This window comes from Salvia splendens, chromosome 1, assembly GCF_004379255.2.
Source record: "Salvia splendens isolate huo1 chromosome 1, SspV2, whole genome shotgun sequence".
In the NCBI taxonomy this organism is placed as follows: Eukaryota; Viridiplantae; Streptophyta; class Magnoliopsida; order Lamiales; family Lamiaceae; genus Salvia; species Salvia splendens.
In genome coordinates this window covers 15453827-15460070 of record NC_056032.1, presented here as the reverse complement: position 1 = coordinate 15460070, position 6244 = coordinate 15453827, and the positions used below count along the sequence as shown (strand labels likewise).

Sequence of the window (6244 nt, the reverse complement as noted above, 5' to 3'; positions counted from 1 at the left end):
GAGACGACCTCCCCGCTTCCGTATGGACCAGTGCCTCCACGAATCGAGCTCCTGCCGCGCAGTGGACTGCGGGGTGAGCGATTGCGCGAGGAATTCTTCGGTGACGCTGCTGCCGGTACTGGAATCGGAGTTCTGCTTGCAGCCGAAGGGGGACAGCTTCATGAGCATGGAGGTGTTCGAGTGCCTCGTATTGAAGTTGTGAATGCTGGCTCAAGAAGGAAATGGCAGCTCAAGAAGTGAGGAAGATGACTACCGTTGAATAAGAGCCGTTGGTGGCAGTTAGGAAGTTTGTTAGAATTAGTTATACAGCTGGCATTAGTTAGTTAACTCTAGTTAGTTTAGACCATTTCTCGATTTATGCGTGTCATCCTTGCGCAGGGGCCATGCTAATCTTCTCTGTATCGTTCCAATTTTATCGGATGTCCCCAAAGGGACTAACTCTAGTTAGTTACGTGCTTGAGCTTGAGCTAAGATTTTTGTTTCTAGCTCATTAGCCTCTAGTATAAATACAGATCTACGTGATGTTTGTGAAGATCAACATTCAGTTGAATATCAATAAAAATTCTCTTCTCTTTCAAGTTGAGTTTTGTATAGTTTCTGTATTGTTTGGTTGATAAACCCGTGGTTTAGCAAGTATTTTGGATGTTTAACGTGAATATTTCAGTGTTTTGTAGCGTATTACTTGAGTTTGCATCCATTATCCACTACTTAAGTGTTTTGATGAGTTTGTCGAGTGTTTGGAGATAAAACAGGTGAAAATGACTTGAAAACGAGCTCGAAGCTGGATTACAGAGACATCGCCCGACCGGGCATTTGTGTTTAAGATAAACGCCCGACCGGGCGTTTGTGCAAAGGAGGGACGGAGTCCAGAGAATTCGCCCGACCGGGCTTTTTCCACGATAGAATCGCCCGATCGGGCGATGCGAAGGAATCGTGATTCTCGAAAGCTCGCCCGACCGAGCGTTTTGGCGACTTAAAATCGCCCGGCCGGGCGATTTGTGCGACGAGGTTTAATTGCTATTATTTCCGCCCCGGGTATAAAAGGGGACCTAGGTTTTCGTACCCAAGGACATCATACACGCCCCAGAAGCAGCTTTTGAGTATTGGAGAGTAGATTTGAGAGACAAGGAGTCCCAATCCTCAACAAGGTTGAAGACGAAGACGATTTGCCCATTCAATCCACTCTTGGGAGTATCTTTATTAGTTTTCCTATGTTCAGTTCACTTTCTATGGATTTATCTTGTGAATTTGAGTTGAATATGAGTAGCTAATTCTTTTATAGAGTTTTGGTGAAGACTACAATGAACGCTTTTGATTAATTCAAGGACTTTTGATTACTTATGCTCTTGTGATTTCTTTGTTTCATTCTTGTGCTCTTTCAATTCAATTGCTTAGCTACCAATTGAGTTTGTTGACCTAGTTTTGAGTAATCGAGAGATACCTAATTAGGATTGATAAAAGAATGAACAACACCTAGATAATTTGCATTCGAGAGAAGGAATTCTAGAGTGAGGGCTTGAGCCTTTTGTTTTAAGGAGTTAATTGTGAAGTATTAGAAGGAGACTTCAATATTAATGGTTAATCAACGGGTTGGGTGCATTCGAGAGAGGGCTTAGCCTAGACTAGCGGCTTTCCTAGTAGTCCTAGAGACTTCAATTGGGTAATCGAAGTTGTTGAATTGTTCACATTGTGTTCGTTGTAGTTGGATCTAAAGCTCTACTTCTTTCTCTTATTTGAAACATATCCTTTGTCGCGTGCTTTTAACTTGTTTATGTTTAATTGTTTTTCCAAGAATCAAACCAAACCTTTGAATCATCTAGATAGTAGTTAAAATCGGTCCGTGGTACTTGAGTTTATACATTTTGTCTCTGTGGGATACGATACTCTTGCTTGCTTTGTGCTACACTAGCCCCGTACACTTGCGGGATTTTCTTGTGTTAAAATAAGTTGAGTCATTGGTATTCTTCTCGGTTGTGTTGGTATGAAGTTTGTGTTCACCATTTCTACATGGTATCAGAGCGGGCCCAAGTCAATTATGGAGTTTATTTTCTTTATCTCTTCTCTTGCCTACCCACGTGATGGAAGTCTGATGTGTCATTCCGGCCCACACGTGAGGGGGAGGGTTAAAATTCTAATATCTTATCCCACATCGACTTGGTGATGATCCTATCTCTTCTATATAAGTGTGGATAACCCTCCCCTTATGAGGCCTTTTAAGGGGTGAGTGACCCATTTCTAATATGGTATCAGAAGTAAATCTCTCGTTTCCGCTACATCCTTCACTTTGATTATCTTTTTCTTCTCCTCCTCTCACCATGAACAACGGCGGCAACCGTGGCAATCGTGGTGCAGATGCAATTGTCCCTGTCGATGATCACACTAGTCCCTATTATCTACATCATAGTGATAATCCGAGCCTCCAGCTCGTCTCTCAAGTTCTGATCGGTTCCAATTATATTAATTGGAGCAGATCTGTTGTTACTGCATTGATTGCTAAGAATAAACTGCAATTTATCAATGGATCCTTGCTGCGACCAACCGATGATGATCTACTCTCCTCCGCTTGGATCTGGTGCAATAGTATGGTGGTTTCATGGTTGCGTAATTTGGTTTCTCCACAAATCTGCTCGAGTGTTATGTATTTGGATAATGCTCATGACATTTGGTCAGATCTTCATAATCGGTTTTCTCAAAGTGATTCAGATAGATCATACCAGCTCAAGCAACAACTTATGGCTCTTGTGCAAGGTCATTCTGATGTAAGCACATATTTCACCAATCTTCGAATTGTTTGGGACGAGTACAAGCATTCCCAGCCGATTGCTTGGTGTACACGCGGCAATTGCAGATGCAATAGCGCCTTACGATGGCATACTCACCAAGAAGAAGAATGTACTATCCAGGTTCTGATCGGTTTGAATGCCTCTTACTCTCAAATCCGATCTACTATCTTATCTATGGTGCCTCTACCTTCTTTGTCTAAGACATTCTCCCTGGTTATTCAAGAGGAGAGGCAAAGAGCTATCGATGGTAATCAGATTGTTCCATCTCCAGTGTCTTCTAGTGAACAACCTTTCAATGTAAATGCAGCTTCATCCAATTTTGGTCGAGGAAGGTTGATGTGCTGTCACTGTGGTCGTACTAATCATACCGTTGATAGGTGTTTTTCACTCCATGGTTTTCCTCAAGGTTATGCTCAAGGTTATGGCAGGGGGAGAGGTAAGCCTTACAACAAAGACTTCTCTAACTCCAAAATGGTGAATTATGTTGAAGATTCTGTCACAGAGAGTGGTGAAAAGCTTGCTGCGAATTCATCACCTCAACTATCCAATTTGTCTTCCTCTGATCAACTTCAACAGTTAATTTCTCTCTTGCAAAGTCAGCTTGCTGCCGCTCCTCCTTCATCTCCATCACCATCTCCTACACCTCAGCTCACTACTCAACCTGGCTCTTCATACAATCCATCTCAGTCCACTCCTTTCACTGGTACTACACTCTTCTCACCTCTTGTTGCAACTTCATCTTTATCATCTTCATTATGGTTGCTTGATACTGGTGCTACTCACCACGTTTGCTGTGATATCACCTTTTTTAATGCCTCCTCTCCAGTATCTGATGCCTTTGTAAATTTACCAAATGGTGCCAAGGCAGAGGTTACTCATATGGGAACCATACAATTAACTCCAACCATTACTCTCCAATCTGTCCTCTGTGTTCCATCTTTTTCTTTCAACCTTATTTCTATCAGTTCTCTTACATCCTCAATTCCTTGCTCTATTTCTTTCACTCATGATTCCATTCTCATTCAGGGAGCTTCTCTGGGGACTGTGATTGGGAGAGGTAGCAGGCTCGGTAATCTCTATGACCTTGATGTTTCCACTGCCAACACCACAGATTCCTCAGATTCTAGTCATTTCATTAATTCTGTTGTTGCTATTGATCTATGGCACAAGAGGCTAGGCCATTTGTCATTCAATAAACTCAAATCCATGAGTGATGTACTCTTTTTTCCCAAATCTACTCATTCTACATGTGAAATCTTCCCCTTAGCTAAACAAACTCACCTGCCTTTTCATAAATCTGACTCTGTTGCTGCTGAAACTTTTGATCTAATACATTGCGATATTTGGGGTCCTTTTTCCCCTTGCACCACACAAGGATATGCCTATTTTTTTGACAATTGTTGATGATAAATCTAGGTTTGTGTGGACTTTCCTTATGCAACACAAGTCTGATGTTAAAACCATACTTACACAATTTTTCCACTCCATTTCTACTCAGTTTTCTAAAAAGATCAAAGTCATACGATCTGATAATGGACCTGAGTTCAACCTATCCTCTCTATACACATCCTTTGGTACTTTAACTCACCACTCTTGTGTAGAAACTCCACAACAAAATGCTAGAGTGGAAAGAAAACATCAGCGCCTTCTTAATGTGGCTAGAAGCCTCCTCTTCCAATCTCACTTACCTATCACTTTCTGGGGTGATTGTATCCTTGCTGCCTCTTATATCATCAATCGAATTCCCTCTTCAGTGCTACCAAACAATGCCACTCCTTTCCACATTCTTTTCAACAAATCACCTTCTTACTCTCACATGAAAGTGTTTGGTTGCTTGTGTTTTGCCTCTACTCTTCATAGAGACAGAAACAAATTCTCTCCGAGGGCATCTAGATGTGTTTTCCTAGGTTATCCCTCAGGATATAAAGGCTATAGAGTCTTAAATCTTGACTCTATGCAAGAGCTTATCACAAGAAATGTTATCTTCCATGAAGACACCTTCCCTTTCTCTCATTTGAATCCATCTTCTTTCCCTTCTGCCTCCTCAAATGATTCTGCCGCACAAAATAATTCAGCCTCTCCATCTCACTCTCCTGCCTCAGTAAATAATTCTCCTTCACTAAATAATTTCCCTCCACGAAATAATTCAGCCGCACCATCAATACCTTCTGACTCTCTCAGCACAAATACTCAGACTACCAGAACTGGTAGAATTACTAAAGCTCCATCACACTTAACTGATTTTGTCTGTAACACTGTTTCTTCTTCCACTCCATATCCCATCTCTTCATATTTCTCCTCATCCAAACTCTCTCCTCAGCATCTCATATATGTGGTCCTCATGACTGCTGTGTTTCAACCAAAGTCCTACTCCCAAGTTTCCTCTTCACCTGACTGGCAGCAAGCCATGCAAGAGGAATTAACTGCCTTGGAGAAGACAAATACATGGATAATCATGCCATTACCTCCTGGCAAGATTCTTATTGATTGTAAATGGGTGTACAAAGTCAAATTTCGAGCTGATGCTTCAGTAGAGAGGTTCAAAGCCCGACTGGTTGCCAAGGGGTTTACACAGCTTGAGGGAGTGGACTTCCTTGATACCTTCTCTCCCGTTGCTAAGCTAACAACTATGAAGTTTCTCCTTGCTTTAGCAGCTATCAATGGCTGGTCTTTGTCACACTTAGACATCAACAATGCATTTCTCTATGGAGATTTGGAGGAAGGGATCTACATGAATCTTTCACCTGGGCTTATTGTTGAGGGGGCAGCTCCACTGTCCCAAAACTCGTTTGCAAACTAAAGAAATCTCTATATGGCCTCAAACAAGCCTCAAGACAGTGGTATCTAAAACTTTCTGAGGTTTTGGCCAAGTTTGGACTTCAACAATCAGCCTCGGATCACTCTTTCTTCTTCAAGAAAGATGGCTCAGTGTTCTTTGGAGTTGTTGTGTATGTTGATGATATGATGATTGCTACCAACAGACCAGACATGATAGAATTATTCAAGGACTTTCTGTCTCAGTTCTTTAAATTCAAAGACTTGGGAGTGCTAAAATACTTCCTTGGTCTTGAGATAGCAAGGAACAAAGGAGGGATTCTAATTTCTCAAAGGAAGTATGCCATGGATTTGATAAGAGATGTTGGTTTACTGGGATGCAAACCTTCTCAGGTTCCTATGGATCCAACAAATCATTTGAAGCAAGATACCAGGAAGCCCATGAAAGAGCCATCCAAATATAGAAGACAAATTGGAAGGCTGCTTTATCTTTGCATAACCAGACCAGACATAACTTTTGCAGTTTACAAACTTAGCCAATATGTTTCTAAACCGTGTGATGAGCATTGGGAAGAAACTGAGAAAATACTTAGATACTTAAAGAAAACTCTGGGGCATGGTTTGTTTTACTCAGCTCACAATAGCCCCACACTTAGTATTTTCTCGGATGCAGATTGGGCTGCATG

At 41.6% G+C, this 6244-nt stretch overlaps 1 non-coding gene across 1 annotated transcript; it reads right to left on the bottom strand.

Annotated features, from left to right (window-relative positions):
* Positions 1-332: 332 nt before the first annotated feature.
* LOC121758455 lies at positions 333-435 on the bottom strand. Its single transcript, XR_006041468.1, has one exon. It is a non-coding gene; the product is annotated as a U6 spliceosomal RNA (small nuclear RNA).
* Positions 436-6244: the final 5809 nt, after the last annotated feature.